The sequence below is a fragment of the Grus americana genome, chromosome 4 (genome assembly GCF_028858705.1).
Source record: "Grus americana isolate bGruAme1 chromosome 4, bGruAme1.mat, whole genome shotgun sequence".
Taxonomy (NCBI): Eukaryota; Metazoa; Chordata; class Aves; order Gruiformes; family Gruidae; genus Grus; species Grus americana.
In genome coordinates this window covers 41,454,355-41,473,420 of record NC_072855.1, presented here as the reverse complement: position 1 = coordinate 41,473,420, position 19,066 = coordinate 41,454,355, and the positions used below count along the sequence as shown (strand labels likewise).

At 38.6% G+C, this 19,066-nt stretch overlaps 1 long non-coding RNA gene across 1 annotated transcript; it reads left to right on the top strand.

Annotated features, from left to right (window-relative positions):
* Positions 1 to 203: 203 nt before the first annotated feature.
* LOC129206220 (uncharacterized) lies at positions 204 to 14,379 on the top strand. Its single transcript, XR_008577056.1, has 3 exons — positions 204 to 329; positions 2,069 to 2,184; positions 13,933 to 14,379. It is a non-coding gene; the product is annotated as an uncharacterized LOC129206220 (long non-coding RNA).
* The last annotated feature ends 4,687 nt before the right edge of the window (positions 14,380 to 19,066 follow it).

The window sequence follows — 19,066 nt, the reverse complement described above, 5'->3', positions numbered from 1 at the left end:
TCTGTATTTAATTCAAAATCCCAGGGGTGGCTTTGAAAGGCTAGATCCAGAGTTGCTCAAGATTCACTCTGGAAAATTTAAAAAAAAACAACAGAAAAGGTATCTACCATCCAACACGTTTGACTCTCTGAAGGGGTCACTTTCTGATCCATGAGTTGTTTTTCTTTCTCTTTAATACAGAAGTCCTTAAGGCCAAAATGTATCTTCCACGTCACTGTGCAGTGCAACAGGTCCAGACAATCGAATGCCTCTGCAAGTCTTCACCCTATGCCCCAAGCCAGAAGACAAATTATAACAAGAAAGCATTAGGAAACAGTGATCAACTTCAGGTAGGATACTTAACCTTTCAAAAACTTGCCATTTTTATACAGAAAAGAGGCAATATGAGATGCCAATATGAGAGAATTCTAAGATTTTTCATCACCCTTACTAATCCTATTGGGATTAAACTTAAAAAGAAAGGCACTAAAGGCATTTCCCTTCCGGAAGGAAGGAAAGTCAGCATTTGATGATGCTTGATATCCCAGACTCTCAAGGGTCTCCTTCACAGAAGGAAACATTTGGACGAATGGGCAAGTAGATCATAGAGTCTTCCAGTAACTCAAACCATTTGAAAGTGAACAGCGACAGGACAAAGTTTTTGCAGATTGGCTATGAAATGTTAAACATCAGGAAAACTAACCCAAAAAATCCTCTCATTCTTAACTGTTAGCCTTTTTGGTGGTTTTCCTTACTTTTAATTTCCTCTGTAAATAAAAAGTTTTGAGGAGGAATGAAGGGACAGACTTGAAGATACTTTGCCTGATGGTATAGCAATCAAGTTATATCTTTAATAAAGTGACAGCCAGCAGAATGCACTGAAGATCAGTTAACCATAGGGCAAAAATACTTCATAGATGTATTGTGCTGCACTGCAGAGAAAATGGCCGGGGACTGGCTGTTGTAGAAGGAAGGTGAATATTTCTGATGAACTTGGCCAAAAACCCCAGTGGTTTTCTTTATTATTTTTTTTTCACCTGAAAGCATTAGAGGAAATATATGCTCCTTTTTAAGACTACAAAACTAATTCTGACACCGACTTTTTAAAATATATCTTTTGTTCTTATTTTATTGTGGGCATTCTGACCACTTCTAAAATTTGAAACTGATTTTACAATTCAGTATTGGAGAATGCTTAAATTTTTTTTTTATTTGAACAAAAGAAGCTCTTAGTATGGGAAAAGTATTTCCAGCCCAGCTCTACTCATAGTGATTTTGGATTGCTCCTGGAGATGTTATTTGGATGAAAGCTCCTGTCAGACTCGATAAAATGACTGACAAGGCCAAATTGGCATGCATTAAGGGAAATGACAGGAGAAAAGCTTAATCATGCCTGTACCAATAGATTCAAGCTATTTTGGTGATCACACTGCCATCCTGTGTGTGTCAGTAAGGCTTCACTTTCATCTCTGTCGGAAAAGCGATGAGGCAAAAAGGCAATTGGCCTTGATTACATGCTGAGGAGAGGCCAAAGAGAAAAGTAAAGCTTTCTTGGCACTGATAGGATAACTGGTCACACTAATACACTCTGCTGTGTCCCACAAAACAAACAGGAAGATAGTAGTAAAATGGAGGAATGAATTCTTTCGCATGAAGAAAGCTTGGAAGTACATGCCTCAGTCCCTACCCCGACCCACCTGGGTAAGAAAAAAAGTCAGTGAAAAGTGTGGAACAGTGTAAGATAAACGAAAACTATTTGAGTAACCATCAGGCTGCTCTAATATAATGACTATACTATTACTCTGACTGATATTAATTATAAGCTGTTAATTAAGGAAAGGTTAGTTTAGCCCTTTTTCATAATTCCAAGTGGCCCCATTGAATGTCTACCATGAAGTATGGGGGTTTCTCCATCACCACAGCCTTTGCTGGAGGCTGCAGAAGTTCACTACTGAGAATTTTTGAGCGGCACAGCTGGTGAGCCTTTAGCTTCTTGGGGCAATATTGGAAATATAAGAGTCTGGCTTGCAGATAAAACTCCTGAGTGTCTTCCTCTGTCATACTGACTTGTTAAAATCATAATGTGCAGGATAGTCACGGCAGCAGTGTTATCCTGAGAAGCTGAAGGCTGTCAACCACATTACGACACAGCTTTGGAAGAAGATTTTATTCTACTGACTACAACTGGCCACCCTTTGAGTACAGGTGGGTGTACTCTAGGGCTAAGTTATCTCCTTGAATATTGTTTCCCTGTTTTCCTTATTTTCCTTAAATATTGCTTAAGATTGTTATTAGAGAAAAATCATCTCCGCAGGCCTTCTGCTTTCTGCCAATCCTTTGCTAAACTCCTAGAAGAGGTGAAAATACTAAAGAATTATTAATTCTCTGTGCTTGAAAGAGAAAAGGATGCTGCTTTGTCACACAGGAGTTTATCTGAAGTTCCTAAGCTTAGTTTCAGTCCTCCAGATGGGATCTGCCTAGACATGCTAGTGAGAGACAGAATGACAGACAGGATTTCTTTGCTTTTCTCAGTTTTGGTTTTTATGCCTCATTACTTCAAAAAAAGGAGTGATTGGATTAGGTGGGACCTTCTGGCAGGAGGGGAGCAGCTGAGCGTGCCTGTGAAGGGAAGTTTAGTAGCTGGAGTTCGTGGCAAGCAGGAGAGCGAGTGATCACGAGTAGGAGCCAGGAGCAGGGTACAGATGGCCCTTCGGGTTCCACGCTGACGAAGACACTTCCTAAAGACGAGGAGGGATTTTGGCATTGAGTATCCTGACAGCAAGGCAAGGCCTCATCTGCAAAAAGTGGGTGAAAGTTTTGTTATATATATATATTTAAATTATTATTATACCTACAGTAATCATATAGTATTCTCTACCAGGAATATATCTAGGCAGATCTGCTTCAAAGCTCTGGGGTGCTTTTGCAAGCAGAGACATAAAATATTGGGAATGCAAAGATATTATACTTTTACAGTTTTATCAACACTGGGCTTTTTTCTTGCATTTGTATAGCTTTGTCTACATAGGTATAAATCTAGCAAGAATGGCATTTCTGCCGCCATGTTGTGCAGATGTTGTAATGGTGTTTAGCTGGAGTGGCACTGAAAACTCCAGTAGCTGGATATACCCTCCACAGCAACGTGGCCATGATAGCAGGCAATTACAGAAATTGCATTTATTTTAAGGTATGAGTCAGGATATTATCACACAGTATCGTAATCATGCAGGCCATGAAAGGATTTGTCTCTTTGAACCATGGGGGGGGAATATTGGTGGGTTTCGCCTCTTGCTCTTTTCAGTCCAGTCTTGCATTTCCTACAAGTTTTGTCTGCTTGCACATTTCTTCCCTTCTAGCCCTGATCTAAATGTGATTCCCATTCTTTTCCTACTTCATTCCTTAGTTTCTGCCTACAGTAAAAGGCACTTCACGCGTTCACAGGCACGACCCCTCTTATTTTATGTTATGTTGTCACTGCTTTTTATTTACCACATCTTCAGCTTCTCTACCAATTTTATCAACAAATTCCCCTTTTGCTAGCTACTGTGGGACTTTGTCACAGTTTGGTTCCTTGACACGTTGCTTTCATCTTATTTGGCCTTTTACTTATATTTATTCTTTTCTGTTATTTTTGACCTTGTGTCATTCATTGAGATGACTCCCCTTATGGCATGACAATGTCTTCACCTCTTGCTGTAAAACTGCAGAATGCTTCTGCTTGATGGTGGTTATTGCAGCCTTTCTCTCTCTGATACATTTTTTGTTATTTCCTACCCTGTCTAATACTCCTCATTTTCCATTCTCAGACCAGTCACCATGTCTATTTGCTGCTGATTCTTAATAGTATTAAGATCCTCAAGGGATTTCTTAAGCCTATTTAGTGCCATGGAAGTGTCTGATGTGTTTGTGGATCACGATGCTAGCCTTCAAAGAGTCCAGAGCTTCTATTAAAAACATATTTGCCAGATATTATGAGAAAAGCTATATGGAATTATAAAAATTTACTTTATCTAAGATATAGCAACCCCCCCCCCCAAATTCTTTTCATGTGACATAAAAATATGTGATGCTCTTTAATAGTGCAAGATCAGGCTTTATTAAGACAGAACCAGCTATTAGAGATGACAGTCCCTAAAATAATCTGTGTATTAAAGAGTAGCATGCATGACTTGGTTATTGCTGACAACATGAAGCAGGCTTACACAAACACAAGGCTTTACAATTAATGCTTAGTAGCTCTAGGCTATTAAAAGTCTTAGTTGATATTTCCTTTATGATGAGGATTTTCAACAGAACTTGGGAATTCCAGATCATGTGTCCCACCAAAATTCAAGACCAAAGGGACTTGTCTGAGTTAGATTCTACCATTTTGACATTTACCAAAATTCCAAGCCCGTAGAGTCAGTGTGAGTGTTAACAAGGACTTAAATGAAGTTCAGGTTTCACTCATGGGTCTTTTGCTTCCATTAACCTTAATGGGCTGGGAATCAGAGCTATCGAACAATGGCAATGAGAAATCAATTGCTTACTATAATAAGGTATTGTGTGTGAGAGGGACGGGGGCAGATCCTACCCTTAGATTTTATGCTTTCCTCCATCTCTGAGGTCTATTTTTCATTTATAAAATCACAGACAGGCAACTTCTGTGGATTCACAAAACCACAAACCAGATTCAGATAGAAGTCACTTTAAAGTGGTATCCAAATCTACCTAACACATATCATGTTCAATGAACTAGCTAATAATATAACTTAGTAGGTGGTAAATGAGCTAATAAAATATGTAATATAGTTCTATGTTGGAGTCCAAAGCAAGTGTTAAAATAACATTTACTATTATGTTTGTAGTAATTTGTATAGGCTGCCTGGCAGGAGGTGAGTGTGCTGCACTATTACAAAAATTACAACAGGAACAATCTCACTATTTGTATCTGGGAGGAAAGGAAGTCTGTGAATTTATCCCACAAAATGTGTTTTATGAAGAACTGAGTAAGCACAGAGGTCAGCATTGGGTATTAAAATTTAAAGCCCAACAACTAAAGACAACATTACCCAGTGAGTCAACAGGGACTGGAGTAATTGATCATATTAGCCAAAAAATAAAATAAAAGTGCACCATTGTATGCTCTGGTAAAGTCATAAGATGGCTTGCATGTTGATTGGAGTAATTTTTGCTGATACCACAGAATTATAAAACAAATGAGAATTGAAAGGAAATCTGAACTGAGACACCTAACAGAGAGCTATATCCCCTGACTGCAAATTCTACAGGAATTACTTCGAAATGTATATAAAAAATGTTGTGTGGTGAAATGATCATGCTGGGCTTCATTCTGCACCACTGACTTAATGGGATTTTCCTGAGCAGCAAATGCAGGATTCAGCTCCAGTTAGTGGCACGGCCACTTGACTCCAATCATATAGCTAGTCAGACAGACCTGGGAGTAGAAACCACGTATTGAATTGTATCACCTACCTAAAAAGGGGAAAAATGGTCACAAAACACTTTTTCCAGTATAATAACTGGGACTATGCTCAGTTCTTTTGAACAAAGGGTCAGTTAAGTTGCTATTCAATTGAACCTGCCTTGACTTTTAATGCTTGGGGATACCTGCTCAGGCAGACATTTAAACCAGTGTTTAAATCCAGACCCATACAAAACAGCATTTAAGCATGCACTAACCTTTGAACTTAGTAACTCCACCTGTGTAAGTGCCCTCTTTGCTCTCCTTGTCCTACAGACTACTTCAGCCTACTACTTTTTAGGGATGAAGGTGTAAAACATAGAATAAGATCTCAAAAATGAGTCATTGATGCTTCCTTGGGGTGGAGGATGCTAATCTCAGCTGTGCTGCATTAGCAAGACAGTAGCCAGCAGGTCAAGTGCCATGAATATTCCCTTCTCCTTGGTTTTCATAGAATCATAGGCTGGTTTGGGTTGCAAAGGACCTTAAAGATCATCTAGTTCCAATCCCCCCAGGCATGGGCAGGGACACCTTCCACTAGATCAGGTTTATCAAAGGTCCATTCAACCTGGCCCTGAACACTGCCAGGGAAGGGGCATCCACAACCTCTCTGGGCAGACTGTTCCAGTGCCTCGCCACCCTCGTCGTAAAAAATTTCTTCCTAATATCTAATCTGAATCTGTTTTCTTTCCATTTAAAACAGTTATCCCTCATCCTATCACTACACTCCCTGATAAACAGTCCCTCACCATCTTTCCTGTAGGCCCCCTTCAGGTACTGGAATGCCACAATTAGATCTCCCTGGAGCCTTCTCTTCTCCAGGCTGAACAACTCCAACTCTGTCAGCCTGTCCGCATAGGAGAGGTGCTCCAGCCCTCTGATCAGCTTCGTGGCCCTCCTCTGGACTCAGTCCAACAGCTCCATGTTTTTCTTATGTTGGGGACCCCAGAGCTGAACGCGGTACTCCAGGTGGGGTCTCATGAGAGCAGAGTAGAGGGGCAGAATCACCTCCCTTGACCCACTGGTCTGGCTTCTTTTCATGCGGCCCAGGATACTGTTTTCTTTCTGCGCTGCAGGCGCACATTGCTGAGTTGTGTTGAGCTTTTGGGTTTGCCCTGACCTATGTGCAGGACCTTGCACTTGGCCTTGTTGAACTTCATGTGGTTCATATGGGTTGACCTCTCAAGTCTGTCCAGGTCCCTCTGGATGGCATCCCTCCCTTCAGTGTGTTGACTGCACCACACAGCTTGGTGTCGTCGGCAAACTTGCTGAGGGTGCGCTCGATCCCACTGTCCCCGTTGCAGACAAAGATGTTAAACAGTGCCGGTCCCAATACTGACCCCTGAGGAACACCACTTGTGTTTTTGAGTGCTTTCCACTTGGACATTGAGCCATTGACCACAACCATCCAGCCAATTCCTTATCCACCCAGCGGTCCATCCATCAAATCCATGTTTCTCCAATTTAGAGACAAGGATGTTGTGCGGGACACTGTCAAATGCTTTGCACAAGTCCAGGTAGATGATGTCAGTTGCTCTTCCCTTATCTACCAATGCTGTAATCTCATCATAGGCGGCCACCACATTTGTCAGGCATGATTTGCCCTTAGTGAAACCTTGTTGGCTGTCACCAATCACCTCCTTATTTTCCACGTGCCTGAGCATAGTTTCCAGGAGGATCTGCTCCATGATCTTGCCAGGCACAGAAGTGTGACTGGCTGACCTGTAGTTCCCTGAGTCTTCCTTTTTTCCTTTTTTAAAAATGGGAGTTATGTTTCCCCTTTTCCCGTCAGTGGGAACTTCGCCGGACTGCCAGGACTTCTCAAATATGATGGAGAGTGGCTTGGCCACTTCATTTGTCCGTTTCCTCAAGACACATGGATGCATCTCATCAGGTCCCATGGACTTGTGCACCTTCAGGTTCCTTAGATATTCTTGAACATGATCTTCTCGCATACAGTGAGTGGTTCTTCATTCTCAGCATGGAGCTATTTTGAAGTATGAAAAAAGATTTTTTTTTTTTTTTAATAAAATGGCTAGTATTTATTGTGAAGTTAGGTCATTGCAATCTTCTCTGAGTCTTTTTAATGTTTAAGAGAGACATTGGCTTGTATATGCTTACTATCTGGAAGGTATACTCAGATACGCTATTGTAGATTTTCTTGTTTCAGCTGTTCATGTTACCGAAATACTTTGCTAGTTTAGGGAATGCCAGTGGGCTTCTGGAGTCTCAGTATATGGCTAAAGCAATGTCAGAGAAGGTATAATGCAAGATCATAAAGTACCAGATTTTGTGCAGGCCCTGAAATGCAGATTTTCATAATTTACCTGCCACTTCAACTCTCAATTTATTTTATGTTCTGTTGAAGAATAAATATTGATTACGGGGATTTTTCTGTAATTGCAACTCATAAATACACAAAAACTCAGAAGTCATCCAATAAAGAGTGTCTCCTCAGAAACTGAGCCATTTGTGAGTATTTGAATTGGAATGTTGGAATTATTTTTAGCTGAAAAACTGAGGTTGAGATTGATTTTGAAATATCTTTAGTGCATAACAGTGTAAGGGCATTCTCCTGAGGAACAAGCAAACATAATTGTATTGAGATCCTAATTAGAGTTGTAAACACTGTTACAAAAAGAACTTGCTTCTATTCCTTTCACAAGACCTCTGATTCATAGAAAAGTATTTTCAGTAAAAGAACATAGCAAAACAATTGGTTAGCTTTTATTTCACTCGTATTTCTTCTCACTATAATAAATCTTGGTTCTTCTTTATGGCTAAGATGTCAAGAGCTTTTTAATATGTGTTGTAAATGCTGTGTATCTTTATGTAACCTTCATGTAATAATTTCTTAATACTCTTGTAGATGAATAATTACATGATTTATGAAAAATATATTGAGGTCATTTGATAATACAACTGGTTATTAGTGTAAGAATATTGATACCAACTGGAGAAAGTAATTACCTGGCAACGCTTAAGCAAATTACTTCCAAGCACAGCAAACCCAGAGCACTCTTTCCAGAGGATGCTAACACTGTTTCAGAAGTTGAGAGGATTTGTATAAGAATCCAATAGTTTGTTTCTTGAAATAAAAGAAAAATAAGCACTGATTAAACCCAAATAAAATGTAAGAGCTTACACAGAAAATGAAATGATTAAAAGAAAAAAATATAGCTCCTGTTTCAAAAGGTACCTGGAATTCTAAGGAAAAAGGTTTAAATCACTCCAAAAGACTATTTTTAAAACATCTAGATAAAACTGACGTGGATTACTGAAGTTATAGTATAATACAGAAACCAATTCCTGTAAAACATCAAGTTTTCAGTGATCACGTGTGCTCAGAGAAGAAGCATAAGCTAAGATTTAGTGAAAAGAAAGGAACAGGGCAATTTAATTTGGATTCAGGACTCTTGTTGTTCAATGATTTGCCTGTTTCAAGGCAACTTCATATGTGCCTTTTCTAGGTAAACTGACTTAACTATTGTCTTTGTGGTTTTGGGAATTATTTATAGGTTACGTCCTTTTGTAAGATACTCGGGGTATCCAGTCTGCACAAGGCAGAGTTAACCAACATAAAGAATGTTTGCTTACTTATTTCTTGCTTTAACTAACCATTAGTGATCATTTATGTGGGAGGCAAGATATTCAGGTCCCACACCAGGGCAGGCACTCCAGTGTTTTTAAAAGTGTTTTAATCCAAGGCGTGAAAGAACCCTGCAATTTTGTTTTCTGTTGTCTATTTTGGTTAAATTTTCTCTTTTTAATGTAATAATAGTAATAGTGCTAATGTTGATCGTTATGATTATTTTACTTGTTTCAACCATGATAGCCCTAGGGCTGGGCAAAGGTAACAAAAATAGTAGGGTTACCATTTGGTAATTGCTTCCACAGAGACAGTAAATAAGAGTAGCTGGTTTTAAGATAAAATTATTTGACATTTAGCAACAGACATATAGTAAGCATAATTGCTATAATCAGTGACAGAGAAGCTCATGGAAGAGAAAAAATACCTTACTAGGGATTTACTCATTTAAAAAGCCTTAGAACACTTTGCCTTAGTTGGATGAACAGAACAGCTATTAAGTGAGGACGAAGTCTGTGCCAATAGAATTGGAATGATGGAAGGTAATTTCTGACAACAAGGAAAAAGGAATTGTTCTTTATTGTTTCAGTCTATTAAAATCACACTGGAAAACGCACTTTGGACTATTTTGTAGGAAATACTCCTGCACTAGCAGAGCATGAATGGCAGAAAATAGGCAAAACAGCAATAGGTGGAAAGGTCTTATGAGTTTCTAATTAAATGAAAATTAAAGTTGAAAGGATACTTGTGGTTTTGGGGGTTTTTTCAGCTACAGTAAAGATTTAGGCTTGTGGTGAATGAACTAAAATGTAACCTTTAATGACAAGGAAAGATAGTGGTATAAAAAAAAAATGCCTTCTATGTACTGACACAGCTAGATCAATGTTTGATTAGTTCGCAGATGGTAATTGAATTAAAGCTTGGAAGTGCAATGTATAGAGTATTGATTTTTTTTTTCCTGTTGACTAATCAAGAAGCAACAATTTAGATGCTGAGAGAGAAAAAAAAGGTTGCCAGAAAATATAATTGCTATTAAAACACATGTCGTAAGGCAATGACAAAATCAATAGAAGACTGATACCATGCAAGTCTGAGTACTACTAATTACTCAAAATTATACAGTCTAAATTCTGTATTGGCTTTATACTGCGTACAACCTCATTGATTTCAGCATGAAATTTGGTCCAGTACCTACAGAACACTCTACTCCTTTTTTGTTTTCCTTTCTCACCATGGGTCTTCCCCTACTGAAATCAATAGCAGAACTCACATTAAATCTCAATAATGCATGATCATGGAATATTGCTACTCCAGGAGACATTTGTATGAAAAATGGGAGAAATCACTTCTCCATTGATAATAATGGCAGCTATATTGATGAGGCTGTTGCTTTGCTACATTAGTTTGCCTGGTTTTAATCCAATTTAAAAAATGGCAGTTACGTACAGAGGCTTATGATAAGGAAGAGGACTTGAATAAAGAATCCGGGAAAGCACATCTGTGTATTCTGAACTTCAGCTACGTAAATAAAGTTAATAGAGGTCAATCAGTGGTTTATTCAAGTGTAAAGCTAAAGAAGTGTATAAAGAATTTTGCCTGGTCAGTTAAAGCATACACAATAGGTAACTACACAAATATTTTCTGCAAATGTCCTCCTACAGCTTTATCTTTTTCTCCAAGTGGATTTGTAAAGATGTGTACATTTTGGAGAAGCGGTCTTCCATTTATTTTTTTCCGAACTCATAGCCGTTTGAACAAATACATTGTATTTTAAAATTTTTTTTACTGTCCCACAGAGTTCTCCAGTTACTATGTGGTGAGAGTCAGACAATAGTTGTAGTGTGGCTTTGTGGTCCCCGGCTGCCTTTCAAAATCTGCCCAATATGAGGATTTTCTATTGCTCCCTACGTTGCTGTTTGGGCTAGCCTGTGCAATTGTCGAGCTTTATAGTTGAGTGACATTTAGCGATGAATACTTTTCATGTTTCCACATAGTGTACTTCAGATCCCTATTGAAACTATAAAGACAGTCCTTTATTGTGCTTTAACATATAATCATTACCAAAAAGGGCTGCATTTAAACAAAAGTACTTTCAAAATCCTGAGCTTCAAATGTAATTTGCTGAGGCCTCAGTGACTGAATGAAAATATGCCTTCCTGTCTATTATGCCAGATGTCCCATTAGAGATATGATAGCTATTTTCAATCTCAGTGATTAATATACTGTGACAGCTATAGGTGGATGGGAATTGAAGCTGATTTTATGTTAGGGGATATTATCTGGTAATTTAGGATATGCATATATGTAGACATATATACGCACAACTTTGACTATGTGCAGATGTAAATAGAGTTCTATCAATTTGGCAAACTTTTTTGATGACATAAAAATAGTTAAAATCTATCTTGGTTTTAAACATAGTAATTTTCCTCTAGACAATATCCTGCTCCCTCTCACTAGCCTTCTGAATAGCATCCATGTTACTTCCATCCCTCCTGCTTTACTCTTAAATGGAACCATTGTGTGCTGCAAGCCTCCAGTTCCTGAACGAGGACTTACAACTTGGCAGTCAAATATTTTTTCCCCATGTGAGAAGAAATTAACATTTCTATCATGGCCATACAAAATGAGAGATGTGGACTCTGGCTACTTTAAGAAAATGAGTTGTCTGGGGGATTAAGCAAAATGTTAGTCATTTATTATTAATCAACACACAAGTTCAATGAGCTCAGATGTATTGTTTGGTTGAAAAAGCTGCAGACCTTCTCCAAGCAGATGATTTTGCATACCCAGCCTGGTGGCAGAAAGTAACATGGCTAATTGAAGACCGTATTTTCTCACATAAGAGGTTCAAAGAGTATAAGTGAGATGACTGATGGAAGTAGAATACAGAGTTCAAAAGTGAGAGATGAATGCATCCCTTTCTCTTTGAAGAGAATCCTGCAGAGGGCGGAAGGTAAGATACGTGTTAGACTTGGGAATTTAGGAGTGAGTCACTTTGGGAAAAAATTATGCAGCGAGCAGGGATTGGTTCAGCTGGAGAAACTCCTCTTTTGCCTGGTCTCGGGTAAAGTTCTATCTGCGAGACTAATGGTTACTGTTACCTGTTAGGTGAAGTTCAACAATATTCTGGCTGAAAGTCCTCACTGTCTTTCCTGTAAGTGCTCTGACCTCCAGGTTAGGGAGAAGGGTTTGGTTTTGTGTGGTACTTCAGGAGGAAGGCACTCTTTACTTTGGTTTATGTTTCTTACTACCAATATTTATGGAAGTTCTGACAGGTTTGTGATGTAAGAGCTACTGACTGAAATGAGAAAGAAATAACATTCACTTTTTAGTTGTTGATAACAAAATCTTGGTATTTTCCTCACTCATTTTGTTAAGAAAGGTGAAGATATTAAAACATTAGAGTAAAAATATATCAAAGGCCAGTTACATGTCAGAAGTAGTTAGTTTATGCTTACAAACAGTTCTGTTATGAAAATGGTTTACTGAGAATATTTGGTGAATATATACATTGAAAAAAAAGAGCGACTTTCAGTGAAACCATTATTCTAAACTCAGCTATTTTTTATGCAATATAGTATATGCATCTATTTTTTATATAGTATAGCATGTACTGTGTGTATGCATACATATATGTACGAGCACATGCGTGTGACAACTAGCATAGAACACTGACGGGCAGTTATGTTGAAGGCTAATTTGATGTGATATGCAACAACCATAAAGCAACATTGCATAATAAGAGCAATATCTGAACAGTTTTCCTTGCCTATAGTCACCTCTAGAAATCTGCTGTGATTTTGTGCAAAGTGTAGCCCTTTTGATTACTCCAAATCTGCACTGAACTACTTCACCATGAAATCTGGATCTCTAACTGGAGAAGACTGGGGATGCATTATCTGTACAGAGTATAGGCTTACGCATCTGAGCTTACTTGAATGGAAACTGCCAAGTGCTCATCACTCTTGATATTAAGTCTCTTGCCCTTCGATCTAAATACAGATTCAGAAACCTACTTGTTGTCCCCCATATTTAAAGGTTGCCCTGCCTAGCGGTTGATTTGGGATCCTGTCTCTTAGTGGTAATTAGTGTATTTAGTGTTGTGAATGAAGCTTGAGTAACTAAAATAACTTTATCCTTTGATTTATATTGTGCACTTTGAGATTCATCCCAGTATCTCATTTATATTTCTCAGTTTAGCCACCTAATGGGCTACAGAGTTTAAGGATTTGTCTATAATAGTTCCCAAATCTCTTTTTAGGTCAGTGCCCTGATATTTATTTTCCATTTAGCAGCTATACACTGTCTCTTTTTTCGATCCAAACTCATTAGTCTACATTTATCTGCATTTGTCATCCACCAGCCAGCTGCATTTGTTATTTACATCATTATGTATTGCATTGCTTTTCTTCATTTGATGTTCTTCCCAAGCACAGCTGATAGAGTCATAGGAAATAATCCACAAACTCACCAAATCACTATCTTTCTTTTTACTGCTTTCAAGAAAAGAAACACTGAGTTTGGTTCAGTACAATTTATACGGTTATTTATGACAATTTGGACAGATATTGGCAAATCACAAAATGTTAATTACTGTATGTTCATGAATTATCAACCATAAATCATTATTCACCAGAAATCTGTAGAGAATACGTTGTCCTGCCTGACATTTGCTGTTCTTTAATTGTTGGGGTTTTTTTCATTCCTAAAATAATTCTCATCTCATCTCAGAGAAGAAATCAGCACGATAAGACTGGGGCAAGTAAGCAGACATCTCAAATATCAATAACCCTATCTCTAGTAACTCCTTCAGTGTACTTGCTCGTCTGATGATGAATGGGTTTCTCTCACTAGCACAACTATATCCCTATGCATTTCCATATACTCTGCTTTTCAGATGCACGGACAGAACTGTTCAAATACTCTCTGAATGCCTACAGATATGGATGTCTATCTCTTGTACCAGAGGCCTGCTAATACATCACCTCATCATTAATTTTTTACTCAGTTTCCAACTATATAATTCAATTGAATCATATTTTACTGCTTGACAAGGTATAGAACTCTGATTATAAATCAGATATGCCCTTCGGATATCTGCTGGAAGCACAGTCTGCCCTGTATAAAGCTTTTGGTGTTGGGGTTTCTGTTCTTGTTTATCTTTATTACTGCATTCCACTCTGATCAAAACAACACCATAAAAATAATCAATAATTTTAAAACGTATTTTCCTACTGCTTTCCTATTGTATTATATGGCTTAATTTTTTTTTTTTTTTTTAAAGTTCTGCTTTCTCCTTTTCTTACAAGGAGGAAAGTCCTGACCTCCTTTGCCAGGGCCCGACCCTCAGTTGACTATACTCCTAGTTCAGCGTTTTGGGGAAAAAGTGGTGTTTCTGATACTGTAGTTAGTCTATCCTTAGTGAAGTCTGGCCTGTAAGATTGATGCAACATTATATGGAAATTCACAAGCAGGTATGCTAAATAAGTAAATCCTGGAGCAAAACCCACTTCTCACTGGACGAAGATGGACAGATAGATACACTCAGCAGTAGAAAGAGCGTATGAAAGTTCCTAAAACTCGAAACATTTTTATTTACATGTTAAAGTCAGATGTTTTCTAAACCAGTTTTACAAAAACCACCCATAGTTTTTAAGCATGCTAAGCTATTCATGAGAAAAACAACTGTGTAAATGAATGAATTGGGAAGAGGAAGAGCGCCAGTTCTGAGGTATTTCAGGGACATTTTTCCTGCTGAATGAGACAGGGAATAAACACAGTAGTTCCAAAACTCATGTAAAGCAATAGAAGGACACTTGGCAGAGCACGTCTGCACAGACTGGAAATCCAAGAATGAGACATGATCGTTACCAAAAAATGCAAACTACCCAAGTAAAACCAACTCTCAGTAAGTTGTTCTGACCCTGTTCAGTGCACTATCCTTGTGTAAGCCCTCCATTACAAGCTGAATGCTATGTTCTCTTTCTCTGCTCATATATTGAAAACATATTGAAAATTCCTTCTAAGAAAGTCCTCCATCAACCTTGAATATTATGAGCCATTGACTATTTCTTTGTTCATATCAAATCCCTTCTGATTCTATAATATGCATTTTTACTTGCGTACTGTAATTGCATAAATAATTTCTTAGAGAAGAAGCTGAAGTATAATTTTAAGAGTTTATTTAAGCAAGCATTTTAATATTTATAATACATTTAATCTAGAATGCAGTTAGATCCAAGCATCTTTGATAAAGTGATATTGATTTGTTCAACTGCCCTAAGCAAAATGGATAGTATAATTTCTCTTGTTGTTGATTAGTAAATGCTCTGGCTCTGCTGGCTTTATTTTTTAAATGGTTGACAGAATGTTTGGGGGAAACAGACAATGAATTATCTTTTGAGAATTGCAGCATTAATTTAAATTTGTTTTAATTTATTGTGATGTTATGCTTAGAACTATGATCATTGCAAAGATTTATACCCTCACAGAATGTAGTGATGAAATTTCAAAAAAATGCATTTGATAGTTCACTTTACAGAATGCGAAAATTATTTTAGAAAGAATTAACAACTGTGAATTACACACAGTGACATCTATAATATTCATGTGAAAAATGCAAAAGCAAATGTGAAATTTATGAAAAACTTCAATCATTCATTGTTCCTCAAAACTGAATGAAATCATAAAATTGCTGCTGGAACATTCTCAGCAGGCTTCAAATGTACTTTTCAATTATATAAGCGTCATTCACCATCTGTCAGCCCCCATATCTGGTCATTTATCTATATGATGACTCACTGCAGGGTGCTATCAGTATCACCATTACTTTATTTAATGAGTACCCTGTCTATTTGCACCCCTCTTGACAGCTTGTGTCCATATCATTCATTCATTGTCAGCCTACCATCAACATAGCAGGAAAGGCATCTCTGGCTGCTGTCTCATGATAGCCCGCTGCCTTTGGTAGCATCCGTTCTGCATCCATCCCACCACCACTGAGTCCATTCTTATTGCAGCACCAGTAGCCACAAAGCTGCTTCAGCCCACGCTGTCGCAGTACTTCTCCCAAAGGAGGAATGGAAACTCACCCAGGAAATCTGACATCACTTTTGACCTTGAGAAAAGATGATTATCTGATATAAAGGGAGAGTGAAAAGGAGAAAGGAGATACTGATTCACATAGATCCTCTCCATGGAAAACATCAGAAAGATTCTGATGCAAGGAAAAAAATTGCATGGAATTTCCTTATTCCTGTTGTAGTTCAAGTTGTTCCTTGCGGGAGAGAATTCCTCTTCTCAGTCGTCCCATGTAGGAGATCTGGGGTTCAGGTACATTCTGTGGAGCAGAATTAATACCCAAGAGTATTAATGTAGTACTGAAATACAGAGTAAATTACTATGACCAACATGGGTGGGGTCCGTAGAGAGGTTACTTCAATATGAATTTGAGTCAAAGGCAGCCAAGAGGTACGCCACAATTGATATTGCAAATGTATTTTTCTGAACCCGTTTGGTGGCAGAGTACAGATCACAGTTTGCTTTCACTTGGAGGGGCGTCCAGTACACCTGGAATCAACTGCCCCAGGGGTGGAAACACAGCCCCGCCATTTGTCATGGGCTGATCCAGACTGCACTGGAACAGGGTGAAGCTCCAGAACACCTGCAATACATTGATGACATCATTGTATGGGGCAACACAGCAGCAGAAGTTTTTGAGAAAGGGAAGAAAATAGTCCAAATCCTTCTGAAAGCCGGTTTCACCATAATACGAAGGAAGTTCAAGGGACCTGCACAGGAGATCCATTTTTTTAGGAGTAAAATGGCAAGATGGATACGGTCAGATCCCGATGGATGTGATCAACAAAATAACAGCGATGTCTCCACCAACTAGCAAAAACTAACCACAAGCTTTCTTAGGTGTTATGGGTTTCTGGAGGATGCATATTTCAAATTACAGTCTGATTGTAGGCCCTCTCTATCAGGTGACCTGGAAGAAGAATGATTTCAAATGGGGCCTTGAGAAATGACAAGCCTTTGAACAAATTAAACAGGAAATTGTCCATGCAGTAGCTCTTGGGCCAGTCCGGGCAGGACAACATGTAAAAAATATGCTTATAGACACCTGGGCCAAAGAGCATGGCATTGAGTGGGTATATCACATCTCCTATCATGCACCAGTCTCTGGGAACATCAAATGATACAGTGGGCTGTTAAGGACTACACTGAGAGCAATGGGTGGTGGGACCCTCAAACGTTGGGGTGCACATTTAGCAAAGGCCACCTGGTTAGTTAACACTAGGGGGTCTACCAATTGAGCTAGCCCTGCCCAATCAAAACTTTTACATGCTGTAGAAGGGGACGTAGTGCACATAAAGAATATGCTAGGGAACAGTGTGCATTATTCCTGCCTCAGACAAAGGCAAACCCATCCATGGTATTGCTTTTTCTCAAGGACCTGAGTGTGCTTGGTGGGTGATACAGAAGTATGGGGCAGTCAAATGTGTACCTCAAGGGGACTGGTTTTGGGGTGAGAATAACCAATGATTTAAATTGTATGATGTTAATTGCTATGTAATACTGTATATCATCACTTCTGTGGTGGCTATATTCCGTATCAATGGTATTACAGTAAGAATTACCCAAATTAATGAAGAATGAACTTTGATGAAACTGAGCATGGTATGGCGATTATAGAACTGGACAAATGAAGTGATAATGGAACTAGAACTGGCTTCAGCATGCAACAATCCAACACCGCACACCATCTCTCCTGCCCTGAAGGACTGTTATGACAGATGGAGCCCAAAGTCACGGACTAAATGAACTCAGTGAACATTTTAGAAGGATAGCGCATAGACCAAGGGAATGATATCTGTGTGTATATGTCAAAAGACAGGAAAAGTGGTGGTGATTGATTGGAATGTATTGGAAAGTGTGGGACCTGGGCATGATGTAGATGGTATGGAATAAGGGATGGATAATGTCCTGGTTTCAGCTGGGATAGAGTTAATTTTCTTTCTAGTAGATGCTATAGTGCTGTGTTTTGGATTTAGTGTGAGAATAACGTTGATAACACACTGGTATTTTAGTTGTTGCTAAGTAGTGCTTACACTAAGTCAAGGGCTTTTCAGCTTCTCATACTTCCCCGCCGGAAGCAGGCTGGGGGTGCACAACAAGCTGAGAGGGGGCACGGCTGGGACAGCTGACCTAAACTAGTCAAAGGTATATTCCATACCATATGATCTCATGCCTAGCATATAAACTAGGGGGAGTTGGCTAGGGGACAGTGGTCACTGAAGATTGGTCGGCGAGTGGTAAGCAATTGTTTTTCATTTGCATCACTTGTTTTTTCTTGGGTTTTATTTCTCTCTGTTATTTTTCTTTTCATTACAATTTATTATTATTGTTACTATTATTGTTATAATATTTCAATTATTAAACTGTTCTTATCTCAACCTATGAGTTTACTCACTTTTATCGTTCTGAACCTCTCCATCATTGCACCAGGGAGGGGGAGTGTGCGAGCGGCTGCATGGTGCTTAGTTGCTGTCTGGGGTTAAACCACGACAATTAGAAAGAAAACACCATGGGAGGAAGTGCAAAGGTTGCAGATGCATTTTGAAAAGCAGCTCTTGCTATTATTCCTCATAATTTCAAATTTTATCAACTCCTTCAATTAAACTTCTCACAGTGAATCAGCATATATCAGTACAAAGCCATTAGACAGACATCTAGTATATCTTTCCTTGTAATCTAGTAGTGGTATGCCATCCCTTTTCCCTCGTCTTCCAAACCTAGGAAAGTTGAGAAATGGTTTCCTTTGAAGTCAATTCTACTCTCTTTTTATGCCATATGTAAGTAACCAGTCTGGATGCGCTTAAACAAGGGTTCTTTATTCTGTGTCACAGGAATCTGTTGGGGAAAAAAAAATTACCACGTGGAATTACTAATAATGGAATAAGGTGTCCTAGCTCCAATAGCTTCTATTGGAGGATATACTATCAAATTAATTAGTTTTCATTAGAGAG